We start from the raw sequence: 14,227 nt of genomic DNA, 5'->3' as shown, positions 1-14,227 counted from the left end.
CATATCCTTTACAGATCCTTCGTCTCCAGCCAACTCCAAATTGTCTCTTCCATCCTCACTCCACGCTTGTGACATAATGGAGGCTGCACTAATATTTTTACATATGTTTTGTCAGGAAGTTCTCAGACAAGTCGAGACTTCTAAAATTAGGAGACTTAACAGGAAGTAACGTCATGATCAGCCTTGCTGCAGTCTCAGTCTGTGTAATCACATTAGTACAATCTCCAAACATGTTATATTTTGATAAATAATACAGACAATTTTTGGTTTCATTTAATCAGTGTTTTTAAACCATTTTGAATACGCGATCCCCTTTCCAAGTAAACATATTCTGGCGACCATAAGAACCATAGTTCAAGTATGGCAGCGATTTCAAAGGCAACGTATTTAATTTTCTTTCGATTGATACTATTCTGATCGAGAAACAAGTGCGATGTGAAAGGAGGTCGCAGTGCTCAGCGGGCAGAGATATAATTATATTCTTTGTCACGGTAGAGGTGTGGGGGTAAGAAGGGGCAACGGAAGCATAGTCGCTCGTTTTCGGTCACTACACTCATTTGTCAGAGTACGGTAGCAAGCATGGACGTGATTACTGTCTGCGCGCTTCGCTCTGAGCGAGCATAAAATGTACAAATTTCTTAAAAAATCTGTGCAGCTCTCCAGGTCCGGTACAAGTGGCAGTGACGGAAGCGAATCAAAATCGAAAGAAATAGACTTTATGACGGCAATTATCTGAAGTATGGGTTTACTGTCATGAACAATAAACGTCAATGTGTAATATGGGGCGAAGTATTGTTACGTGAGAGTATGAAACCATCAAAGCTTTTGCGTCACCTCTCAACTAAACATTCCAAGAGAGCTGATAAACCGTTGGATTTCTTCAAAACGAATCTGGAAACACTTAACCAGCAGCAAATCACTATGATTCAGGTAATAAAATAGTGATTTTGTTTCTTGATTTAAAATACTATTAATGTTTCTGATTTTTTATTCGCTTTATGATTTAACAATTTTTTTATCTGATTTTTAGGTATCCATCGTCAACGAGAAAGCGTTTCTTACAAGCTACCGAGTCGCATTCCAAGTCGCTAAAGCAGGGAAGCCGTATACAAAAGCAGAGAATCTTATTTTGCCAGCAGCCCTGGATATGGTTGAAATTATGTTAGGTAAGCAAGAGGCAAACAAATTAAAAAGCGTGCTACTTCCTGGTAATAGCATCGAACGCAGAGTAAATTGTATGGCCGGTGACACTGTAGAACAGTTAGTCGAAAAATTAAAGGAGAGCCCACATTTTGCTTTGCACTTTGATGACTCTATTGATGTTTCAGATTGTGCTCAATTTATAGTATTGGTGCGCATTGAATCAGATGAAAGTATCATGAAAGACATTTTATTTTGGAAAGCACTCCCTGCGATCACAAATGGCCAGTGTTTGTATGGAATGTTTTTAGAAAGCACTCGCAACTACGAGATTGATTGGGCAAAATGTATCGCCATTTGCAGTGATGGTGCTAAAGCTATGACTGGCAGTAAAAGTGGGATCGTCACGAAATTAAAATCATTAATGCCACATCTTTCGTGGAGAAACTGCTTTCTTCATCTACAAGTTCTGGCAGCCACGACTTTAACTTTTGTTTTAAATTACGTGCTTAAAGACGTGATCAAAGTTGTAAACTCTATTAAAGGTAGCGCGTTGCAAACTGAACTGTTTAGGATCATTTGTGAAGACATGGGTTCGCTCCATCAAAATCTTTATCATACAGAGGACAGGTGGCTCTCCAAAGGAAAGGTACTGACACGAGTTCTGGAATTAAAAGGTGAACTGTTAGTGTTCTCACAAGATTCTAAATCTGGATATGCAGATTACTTTTGTGACCCTGTTTGGATATTAAAACTAGCATTTCTCGAGTGTTTTTCTAAACACCTAAAAAGTTTAAACGAGAGCCTCCAAGGGAAAGAAGAAAACATTATAACAACTAACTATAAAATCAAAGGATTCCTCAAACTTAGTGCGTGATCAAAGTTTTTACAAAAGATGATGTTTGAGTCTTTCCCTTGTATTCAGACGATTGTCGTAGAAATTGCAATGGGCCAGTTGGTGATACTAAGTTCTCACATTCCTTGCATGATACAGAGCTTGCATATTTTGGAAGAGAAACTGTTAAGTTACTTTCCAGAACTGAACTCTGACGCTGACAACGGTCTTGGATGGATACTAAATCCTTTTTCAGGTATCTCAGTACAACTGGCTGATCTGAGCACGATGACGAAAGAAACACTTACAGATGTTGCAACTGACGGGATGCTTAAAATGGAATTTAATTCGCAAAAGATTGATGTCGTCTGGATGAAGAGAAAATAAGAGTATCCACAAGTGGCAAAGGAAAGTTTGAAATTATTGGTGCCATTCACCACTTTCTACCTTTGTGAATAAGCATTCTCTTCAATTGTGAACATAAAAACTAAGAAGAGAAATAGACTTCAACTAGAAAAGATTTGGTGATTTGACAAATTATTAACAAATAAACAGGCACAGCCTTCTCATTGAAACTTTTGTATTGTTGTCTAGGACCTTTAATACTTGCTTACTTTCGTCTGGCTATCTGACTAAGTGACACCCGTGGCAGATATCGCTGGTGTCGCCCTTATGAATAAAAACTGTTCAAAACAATAAAATCCTAATAAGTGTGCTTTTAATAATACAAATGAGAGACATTAGTTGTCAGGCATGAAATTGTAGTTGTGACGATAAAGCGCTATGGATCTGCATGTAATCGCTGGATCTACCATTATTGTTACTGATTTTACTCTTGACGGTATGGCTTATGCTCCCCGGGAAAGACTTGACGATGAAATAACAGAAAACGCGGGGGGGAAAAGAGCGTAATGTTTTACACCAGTGTTATTATTATTATTATTACAACGAACAAACTACAGTAGACGCTCCGACATACAAACGCCGCCGACAATGCAGTATTCAGCTGAACTGTTTGCGACACTCCTCGCGTTGCAATTATTGTAACCGATACCTTCGCTCGGGTCTCCTCGACGATGTTGCCAAATTCTCTGTGACGATGTTGCAAGCAAGACTAATGTTACTTCATGGCCTTGAAATACCTCTATACGAACTCTATATTAGTTATGTTGTCGTTAACCAATACAAATAAAATAAAGCTGCACATTAACCAATATGTAGGCAAATGTTTCATTCAGCTAGCCGTCTTCTGTTTTTATTACTCATTTTGAAGAGAAGGTAAAAACAAATGTCTTTTAGACGACTTCTTGTAAAAAAGGACGTACATTTGATAAAATGTTTTAATATTTTTTTGGAACTGGATGCATTATCCTTTTTTTATATGGATTCCGACAGAAAAATATGTTTCGCATAACGAGTGTTTCGCAATGCAGGTAAGATTCAGAAGTGAATTATCCTCGCTAAACGAGGTCCCACTGTGAAGTCAAATAGCAAACAAGAAGATCTTTTTTCGAATTTCTCACTGTTACTTATTGAATCTTCTTCATTTAGTTATAGATCGCTTAATGAAAACAGGGTTCCAATTTTTCGTATATTCATCGTTAACACGGTGTATTTATTATGAAACAATCTACGTTGTGCTCAATTCAGAATTAATATTAAACAAGGAATTTTTCATAGGCCTATGTTCTTGTATTACAGAACCCCTAGTTTGGAGACATGTAGCTGGATCGTTATTTCATTTAATTTCATTCCGTTTCAAAAGAAGACTACATTTCTAAGCCCTGCACGGCTCGTGTTCATGCCATTTGTTGTTTGTCATCTTCTATTACTGCACTGCCGGCTTCTTTTCTTATTCCATTCACTGGAGTCACTACTTCCTGCCTCATTTGCCCGTGAGTGGCAGCAGCAGCGCGTATCGATAAGCACACTGTCGTACCATATCTGGAGTGACCGAAACAATTTCTGGATCGTTGTGTGTCTGGCCAGTGGATTGGAGACGGACCACCAGTGCAGTCTGGATGCAGCAGCAGTGAAGTCGGGATGGAGCGCCTGTGAGGTGCCGACAGCCAGTGCTCGCCGACCGCTGGCGACACACATGAATTTGTCTGACAGATGGCGATTGGGCTGGGACCACTATTGGTTGGTCGTTCGGTTGGGCATCTTATCGGCCGACGTATATTTGGTCCTTTTACCATTTCCAGGCCTGCTGTTGGTTGGTTGGCGTGGAGCAGCGAGGAAATCTCCACGGCGCGTGGTTTGCCTGGGCCTGATGGCGGCCTCTATGTGGTGTTGGAGTGTGTGGTGCTGTTCCCATTGCTATGAGGTTCGTGGCTCACTGATCCTGGACATGAAAGTTGAGTTTTGACGTAATCCAACAACGAGTCCCGACTGTTCGCATTGTGTCCTTTTCAGTTCATTGTCGGCAGTTGGGATATTCCCATGAGCAACAATGTGTGTTATCAAATTGGCAAATTTTAGCCACCCTCCAGTGGAGTTTACTTGGTTATTTGAAATGAAGTGCACCAGCGGAATGTTCTGTCCTGTGGCCGTTAACGTTCTGGTTACCTGCCCTGGTCGTTGACGTAGATTCAGGCAGTGTATTTTCTTCATCGTGTTGTCACTGTCCAGTACAGTGTGTAGTTTGACAGCTCATGTATAATTGGTTGTGGGCGCCAATACCTTCTACGTTGTTCCATTGAACTCCCTGTGGTGTGCTGGTCAGGTGAAGCGGAGATTATCTTGTCGGTGGGTCCACTGACTGTCTGTTGGTTGGATTGTCGTTAGATCAACGATAGTTTGGCCAGCTGCCTGTCTCATCTAGCCAAGCGTTAGTGTTTGAATTCCAGGCTGACCCTCAGAACTTCTGAGCGCCCTTGAGTATATTGCCTTGGCTTGTTCGTTCTTGTTGTTTGTACTTGTATGACATCCAGCCGATTTTTAGATTAAGGTTGTTTTGCCCTTAAGGCATCAGATGGTTTGGGGATAATTTAAGAACTGTTTTATGTAAAGCATTTGGAATTTTTAAAATTAATGTCATTGAGTCTTAGGTGTTGGACCTTCAGCCGATTTTGAATTTAAGATGTTTGCTCTTTAAGTGTGACAATCTTTGGTTCTTCAACCTAATTGAGGAACTGTCTTAAGATAAGGCTTTGCCTTTTAAATTTCTGATTTTGGTTGAGCTTTAAGTTATTGACTTTCAGCCGTTTTTAAATTAAAGTGGTCTTGCCCTTAAGGCATGAGATCGTATGGTGCATTCTCGAGCTAATTAGGTTCCAAAACAAAGCTGTGTGTTTTTCTAACTTCTTCTTGGTTCTAGTAATGGTTGATCCAATAAAAGGTTGTATGTTTGGCAACTTTCCACAACTTAAACAACCTGTCCTGCCCTGCGGGTTTAGCAGGGCGTCTCACTGGTAGCAGAGTGTGCTTGCCATTCTAGTTGCTGTCAGTTTCACTCTTGTTTCGTTTGTGTTCTGTGGCACCATATTGTTTTGGCTGTTACTTGTTTCATGTTCTTATCGTCATGGCAGTCAGACAGTGTCTGGGGATGAGCCTGCTGAGAAATTTTCACCGTCTAGTATTATTACTTATCCTGTGTTGCTGGAAAACTCACTTCCGCCAATGTTATTCTTATGGAGATTACACTCCTGATACGCAATAATTGCAGAAAATTAACTTCCGGTTTTTAATGAGCGCTGATAAGGACTTCCGCTTTCTGACGATGCAATGCAACATGGGGCCTAGTATTACTAGGCCCGTGTTTGCTGGAAAATATTCCTCTTACTTATTATTAGGGTAAGAAGTTATAGCCTCAATGAAATGAAAACCTCAAAGTCCTGCTCAGACACACATTGTTTACGAGTTGGCAATAAGGTGCCTACCGGTTGAGGGCAGTGTTCCAGAATTGGCAACCCTTTGCGTGCTGCTGTTCTTCAGCCAGTTGACGTCAAGCCGACTGTGATGGATGAGAAAGGAGCGACAAATGAGTTTTTGTTTGAGGCTGTTAGAGGCCTTGAGGACTCTATTTGTGTTTTGGAAGGAGCCCAACTTAGTGACAGTCAGCTAGACAGGGTGCGGGCATAGTTAATGCATTACTTCCGATACCTCTTTTCGTTCTCAACTGCGAATTGTTTTTTTATTTGTCATCTTCTGAGATTTAGCTCAGTACCATCTTCAGTGCAGGGATGACAGGTTGCCTGTCAGCATGTGTTTCCTCTGCTTGGTTGGTTTCGTGCAGGTGTCTTGCTTTCGCTTTTGAACTAGCAATGAGACTTGAGTTAGTCATCTTGGAGGACTTAGGTCGGTCCATTTCTGGTGCAAGGATGTCGTTAGCCAGTGAGCGTGATCCCTCTGCATGGACAGGTCCGAACGAAAGTATCGCTTGTGGCTTTCTCATGCCCATTGTCTTACTTTCTTTAAGGAGCTGCCAGTCAATTTCATTTTGCTATGTCATCCCCAGGTTGACGTTTGAGAGGGGAGGTTGAGCCGTGCATGGCTGGTGTTCATGCCATTTATTGTTTGTCATCTTCTATTACTGCACTGCCTCCTTGTTTTCTTATTCCTTCCTGCCTTACTTGCCCGTGAGTGGCTTCAGCAGCGCGTATCGATAAGCACGCTGTCGTACCATCTCTGGAGCGACCGAAAGTATTTCCAGGTCGTTGTTTTTCTGACCAGTGGGTTGGAAACGGACAACCAGTGCAGTCGGATGCAGCAGCAGTGAAGTTGCTGACGGAGTGCACAGCCACTGCTCGCCGATCGCTGGCGACACTCATGAACTGTCTGATGGAGGGAGCATTGGAACGAACGTTGGTTGGTTGTTAGGTTTGTCGTCTCATCGGCCCACGTATATTTGGTCCTTTCACAATTTCTGGGCCTGCAGTTCATCGGCCCACGTATGTTTGGTCCTTTCACGATTTCTGGGCCTGCAGTTGGTCGGTTGGTGTGGAGCAGAGAGGAAATCTCCACGGCTCGTGGTTTGGCTGGGCCTGCTGGCAGCCTCTACTCAGTGTCAGTGTGTGGTGCTTTTCCCATTGGTACGAGGTTCGTGGTTCACCGATCCTGGAAAGGAAAGTTGCGTTTTGACTTAATCTACCAGCAAGTCACGATGTTTGCATTGTGTCCTTTGGAGTTCGTTGTTGGCTGTTGGGATATTCCCATGAGCAACAATGTGTGTTTTCAAATTGGCAAATTTTAGCCACACTCTGGTGGAGTTTAATTGTACTTGGTTATTTGAACTGATGGGCACCAGCAGAATGTTGTGCCTTGTGGCCGTTTTGATTACCTGCCCTGACCGTTGACGTAAATTCAGGCAGTGTTGTTTTCCTCATCGTGTTGTCACTGTCCAGCACGGTGTGCAGTTTGACAGCTCATGTATAATTGGTTGTGGGCGCCAATACTTCTATCTTGTTCCATTGAATTCCCTGTTGCATGCCGGTCAGGCGAAGCAGAGTTTGTCTTGTTGGTGGGTTGTCGTCAGATCAACGATGGTTTGGCCAGCTGCCTGTCTCATCTAAGCAAGCTCTAGTGTCTGAATTCCCGGTCGACCCTCGGAACTTCTGAGCGCCATTGCGTGTACTGCCTTTGCTTGTTTGTTCCTGTTGTTTGTACTTGTATGGCTTCTAGCCGATTTTTAAATTAAGGTTGTTAAAACAACATTAAGGTTGTTAAAACAACGCCCTTAAGGCGTCAGATGGTTTGGGCCTTCAGCGTAATTTAAGAACTGTTTTACATAAAGCCTTTGGCATTTTTTTTTTAAATTAATGTTATTAAGTCCTAAGTATTGGACCTTCATCCGATTTGAATTTAAGTTGTTTTGCTCTTAAAGTGTTAGATTCCTGCGCCTTCAGCCAATTTTGAATTAAAGTTGTTCTGCTCTTAAGGTGTTAGATGATTTGGGTCTTCAGCCCAATTTAAGAACTGATTTACATAAAGCGTTTGGCATTTTTAAAATTAATGTTATTGAGGCTTCAGTGTTGGGCCTTCAGCTGATTTTGAATTTAAGTTGTTTTCTCTTAAAGTGTCAGATTCTTTGGGTCTTCAGCCTAATTGAGGAACTGTTTCAAGATAATCCTTTGCCTTGTAAATTTATGCTTTTGGTTGAGCTTTAAGTTATTAACTTTCAGGCGTTTTTAAATTAAAGTGGTCTTGCCATTAAGGCACGAGATCCTATGCCGCATTCAGGCGCTAGTTAAGTTCCAAAAATGAAGCATTGTTTTTTTTTATTTTTTTTCTTGGCTCTTGTAATGTTTGATCAAATAAAAGCTTGTATGTTCATGTGTAACTGACAGCCGCTTATTTTTGCCGTTTTCCACAACCTAAACTACCTGTCCTGTCCTGTCGGGTTTAGCAGGGCATCTCAATTTCTTTTAATTAATTGCGAGAATATTTAGTATGCTTTTTTAAAACTGATGGTACTAGTTTTTTGTAAAATATTTTTCAACTGTTTTGTAGAACACTATCAAAAACAATTATTCACTTCATGGCAATCACCACAATTAACTACACAAAAGAAATGAGAACTTAACCAGGTGACCAGCAACGACGATTTTGTGGGGATCCCGATGTAGCCACAAAACGAGGAAAATAAAAACATCAACATGCAGTGAGTGAATTAAAGTCTGAGCTGAGCTCAGCATTGTAGATCCGCTCGGTAGAAGTTGCTGTACTTCATATCTTTTCTCACAGTTGCCAATCCTAGCAGTCCATTGTATGATTCGAAGCTTGTTGCTGAAACGATTTCTAGTAACAGTGGTGCCAAATCTTACACTTGAGCTGTGTGCTTGTTGTTGCAGCCATTGTGTATTACATTCGAAGGTGAGCAACTCTTAACTGCACTTTCATAAATTGTTCTCCTTCCGTGTGATATTTTTATCACAGCAGATGACTGGCACGTAAACTAACTTGTCAGTAATACACAAGACGCCGCCACTGCACTGCCGTTTTAGCCCTGAAGTTGATATTGTCCTTTCACTCTCCCTGAAAACCTTTTAGAGGTGCTTTCACAAAACCTTGTAACTTCCATGTGACATTTATATCATAGCAGTTGATCGTTTATGAAACATACGTTACCAGCCATGCTGCTACTGTTTTCTCCTGCGACCGCGACCCCTTGAGCAAGGCTCTGCGACCGCCCAGAGGGACGTGACCCACAGGCTGAAAAAGACTGCTTTAAATCATATTATGACATATGCACTGTCAGCTGCTGGTATTAGACTACTGTCTGAGATTCAGTCGCTGATACCCACTGCCATTAAGTTATTTTAATACAATTTCGCTTTTGCGGTACTGACAGTCACCATATCAACTGATCATTGTTACCCCACTCCCTTTAATCCCAGTAGTATACACCAAGCATTTGCGAGTTTTCTTCAAATTGGGTTAATGGAGGTCACCATCACTGAAGAAATGGCAGTCAGCATATATGTATTGTACGTTGTTAAAATTCTGTGTAAGATAACGATGGGGCAGTTTTTTACAATTTTGTGTTACAGTTTTGCTGTAACGTAGCAAAGTGTTGGGTAATTTGTTACAATTTTGCTGTAACATGGTGACGTATGGGAAAATTTCTTACTGTTTTACTGTAACATAGCATTGTATAGTGCAGTTTATTAAAATTTTTCTGTAACAATGTGATCTAACGGACATTTACTACAATTTTGCTGTAATATGGTGATGTACAATGTTTCTGGTACATACAAACGTATGGGACAACTTGTAAAAATTTTTATATAACATTGAGATGAGTGGGGTAATTTTTTGCTTTTGTCATAATATATTGATGTACAGAAGAAAATCGTTAAATTTTTACAGTAAAATGAATTGGAAGGGAGGGTGGGGATGAAATGTCAGGTAGTTCAAAAATGGTTCAAATGGCTCTGAGCACTATGGGACTTAACATCGGAGGTCAACAGTCCCCTAGAACTTAGAACTACTTAAACCTAACTAACCTAAGGACATCACACACATCCATACCCGAGGCAGGATTCGAACCTGCGACCGTAGCGGTCGCGCGGTTCCAGACTGAATGTCAGGTAGTCTCCAGTATGCGACAGTGTAAGTTAGCGTTATCAACAGAAGATGGTGAATATTTTATACTACAATATACAGTCAGTACCGTAGCGTGGAGTCCCTATAACGTTTGGGTGGCTTTGAAAAGTAGCTAGTTGAAAGATTAGCAACTCTGTTTTCTTATCTATACTTATCAGTAAAATGTTTCATCAAAATGTTGTGTAGATTCCAGCATGTAACAGCATAAGTAAGTCTTCTACAATTGTACTGTATCCTATAAATTACGTCAGTAGCACCAGTAAAGGAGCCATGTGCGTTTTGATATATGAAACTGAAAATATTTGGTTTATTTAACGTCTGGTACAGTGACAAAGCAATTCTCATTGACAAGTACACTTTAACCTATAAGTTAGATCAGCAATAGCATTATGTACATCTTTTTCTGTCATAAAAAAACTTAGATATGGAAATATTTAATTTATGATTCATTGTGCTTTGCACGAAATGTGGTACAATGATAAAACTTTCTTGTCTATAAGTGCTGCTTAACCTACACGTCAGATGACTTCTGTCAATGAAGGAGCTGTGTGTTTTGTACTGTAATTTAAGCAATCCTGAAACAAAATAAAGAAATCTTTATTTGGGACAAAGATGGAATTCTCGAGAAAATTTCGTCCCTAAGGAACCCAGTCCATCGTTCTCTTTGATAGTGTAGTGCCTACATATATCATTAAGTACACATTGATGTTTTGTTTGTGTATTAAGGAAAAATGCAATTTAAGTGACAAGACAATTTAAGAATCTCAACAAAATTCACTACTTTTAGTGTGGTTTGTTGCGCTTAAGTGTCATAAAATGTTACGCTGCTGGATAGACGTACTGCCACTAGTTGGACCCAGGTTAAAAGTAATAAAAGTAACTGTATTAATAAGTTAAAAACTTTAATTTTACTTTTCTTGGCGCCTTATTTTCTTCCCATTTAAAATGCTGCTTGCTCACGTTAATTTTTATAATATAGCTTCATTTAGCCTAAGATGAAGTATCAGCTGCTGCATGTTATCTGTAGCTACATGTGTTTTGTACTGTTGCAGAAAAATTTATACATAGAAATAGCATAATAGAACCTCGATTGAGGGTCCACAGTTGTGTTATAAAATTTCAAATGTAAATTACATAGTAACTATACTCTTCCAACAGCTGACATTATTTTAGTAGAAATGCGTTTTACAGGAAAATCGCATAGACATTTTAGATGTGGTAAGAACATTGACATAACTATTGTATGTGTGAGTTCAGGTATTTTTGACAAGCAGTAAAGATCAGAAATCCTCTTATGCAGTATTTTATAGTTTTAAAAATAATTTTGACACATATGAGCCGTGGTAATTTTACTTTGACTCTTGAAAATCATATTATTTTAACTAACCTGTTCAGTTGTAGAATAACAATACAGACAGTTCAGACGAGAAAATATTTAATTTTGTGTCTACATTGTGCCTTACACTCAGTCTGGAACAACAATTAACTTATGCTGGTTGACAAGTGTAGCTTAAATTGTTTGATGAATAGTAGTGTCACTAGTGTTGTAGGTGAATCATACTGACATTTTAGACTTTAAAATACTCGTATTTAACTATAGCGCCCATTCTACACCATAGTTAGTATTCTACAAAGTTCTAACTTTGGTAATTGACAGTTTAGGGGTACAGATAACAAAGATGAGGATAGGCCGTTTCTTGCAAGGCTGGTAAAAACTACTATTTCATTGGTTGTTTCATTGTAATGGCCGATCATTACAGTTACGTGTACATGTTGGTCTGACTGCTGTGCTGCCATCTGGTGGCGACAGCAAATAATAGGGTCATATATTTTTGACAGATTAGATTAGATTAATACTAGTTCCATGGATCATGAATACGATATTTCGTAATGATGTGGAACGAGTCGAATTTTCCAATACATGACATAATTAGGTTAATTTAACAACATACTTAAGTTAATATAACTACTTTTTTTGTGTATTTTTTAAATATTTTTTTCTTAATTTATATCTAAAAATTCCTCTATGGAGTAGAAGGAGTTGTCATTCAGAAATTCTTTTAATTTCTTCTTAAATACTTGTTGGTTATCTGTCAGATTTTTGATACTATTTGCTAAGTGACCAAAGACTTTAGTGCCAGTATAATTCACCCCTTTCTGTGCCAAAGTTAGATTTAATCTTGAATAGTGAAGATCGTCCTTTCTCCTAGTATTGTAGTTATGCACACTGCTATTACTTTTGAATTGGGTTTGGTTGTTAATAACAAATTTCATAAGAGAGTATATATACTGAGAAGCTACTGTGAATATCCCTAGATCCTTAAATAAATGTCTGCAGGATGATCTTGGGTGGACTCCAGCTATTATTCTGATTACACGCTTCTGTGCAATAAATACTTTATTCCTCAGTGATGAATTACCCCAAAATATGATGCCATATGAAAGCAATGAGTGAAAATAGGCGTAGTAACCTAATTTACTAAGATGTTTATCACCAAAATTTGCAATGACCCTTATTGCATAAGTAGCTGAACTCAAACGTTTCAGCAGATCATCAATGTGTTTCTTCCAATTTAATCTCTCATCAATGGACATACCTAAAAATTTGGAATATTCTACCTTAGCTATATGCTTCTGATTAAGGTCTATATTTATTAATGGCGTCATACCATTCACTGTACGGAACTGTATGTACTGTGTCTTATCAAAATTCAGTGAGAGTCCGTTTACAAGGAACCACTTAGTAATTTTCTGAAAGACAGTATTGACAATTTCATCAGTTAATTCTTGTTTCTCAGGTGTGATTACTATACTTGTATCATCAGCGAAGAGAACTAACTTTGCCTCTTCATGAATATAGAATGGCAAGTCATTAATATATAATAAGAACAATAAAGGACTCAAGACTGACCCTTGTGGAACCCCATTCTTGATAGTTCCCCAGTTTGAGGAATGTGCTGATCTTTGCATGTTACGAGAACTACTTATTTCAACTTTCTGCACTCTTCCAGTTAGGTACGAATTAAACCATTTGTGCACTGTCCCACTCATGCCACAATACTTGAGCTTGTCTAGCAGAATTTCATGATTTACACAATCAAAAGCCTTTGAGAGATCACAAAAAATCCCAATGGGAGGTGTTCGGTTATTCAGATCATTCAAAATTTGACTGGTGAAAGCATATATGGCATTTTCTGTTGAAAAATGACAGCATAAAGCAGCAGCATAACTTGGCAGATGATTTTATTTTTCACTTTGAAGTTTGCAGAACAGAAACTGATGTAAAATTCATCTTCAGCAACTGGTATTTCTAGTCCTTTAACAACTTTGCATGAGTGAACACCGGTTTTGAAATAATTATGGCGAGTTAGATTAATACTCATTTTCATATTCCGTAGCGGATGGTATGTATCGTCCAATACTTTACCTTTGGACGTCAAAGTAGGAGTCGATATGTGCATTTACGTCGATTGGTTTGGAGGTGTCTATCACGCCTGTTTGAACTACCATAAAATACAGAGTAACTGTTGGCTCAGATGCTGTGTGATTGATGTACTTCCAAAAAGACAGGTGTAACAAAAGTGAGTACGCCCATGGAATGGGAGGACGGATCGGGTAGTGGAAATGGAAGGGAGGTGGAGTGGCTTGGTTACATAATGCATGCAGCGTCAGTGCAACAATTAAAAGGCATTGATGGCGTCATGCATTTTAGGTCAAAGGTTACACAGTTTATTGCTCCGACCCCTACATGTGGTCAACCCAAAAGTCAGAAGTTGATTTGTGCCCTGAGTTGCCAAATCATTCCTACTTATGACACGAATTAAAATGTCATGTAGTGAAAGAAACAATATCATAAAGAATGTGGCAGCAATGGCTATAACATTAAAATATTGTTATATACATTTGCAGATGCGCTGTGCGTAGAAAACATATATGTTTATTAATTTAACATTAAAAGAAACAGCGGTTTTAGCTCTAAATACGAAGGTACTTCCGGGTAATTTTGAGCCATGGAGTGACTATACCTGTCACTGTCAGGCAAAGTCGTGAGTGCACATAAATTGCTGTAGGTGCTTAATTAGTGCCTGCTTATGGTGTACTGCAGATCACTTATACTAAGTTGATTAATACCACTGAACTTTATTTAGTGAACCCAATTTTTCCACTGATTGACGTTCAATACCCAGTGTGTTTCATAAAAGCTTG

Source organism: Schistocerca americana, chromosome 3 (assembly GCF_021461395.2).
Source record: "Schistocerca americana isolate TAMUIC-IGC-003095 chromosome 3, iqSchAmer2.1, whole genome shotgun sequence".
Classification (NCBI taxonomy): domain Eukaryota; kingdom Metazoa; phylum Arthropoda; class Insecta; order Orthoptera; family Acrididae; genus Schistocerca; species Schistocerca americana.
The sequence above is the reverse complement of the archived record's forward strand: the minus strand, read 5'-3'. Positions refer to the sequence as shown.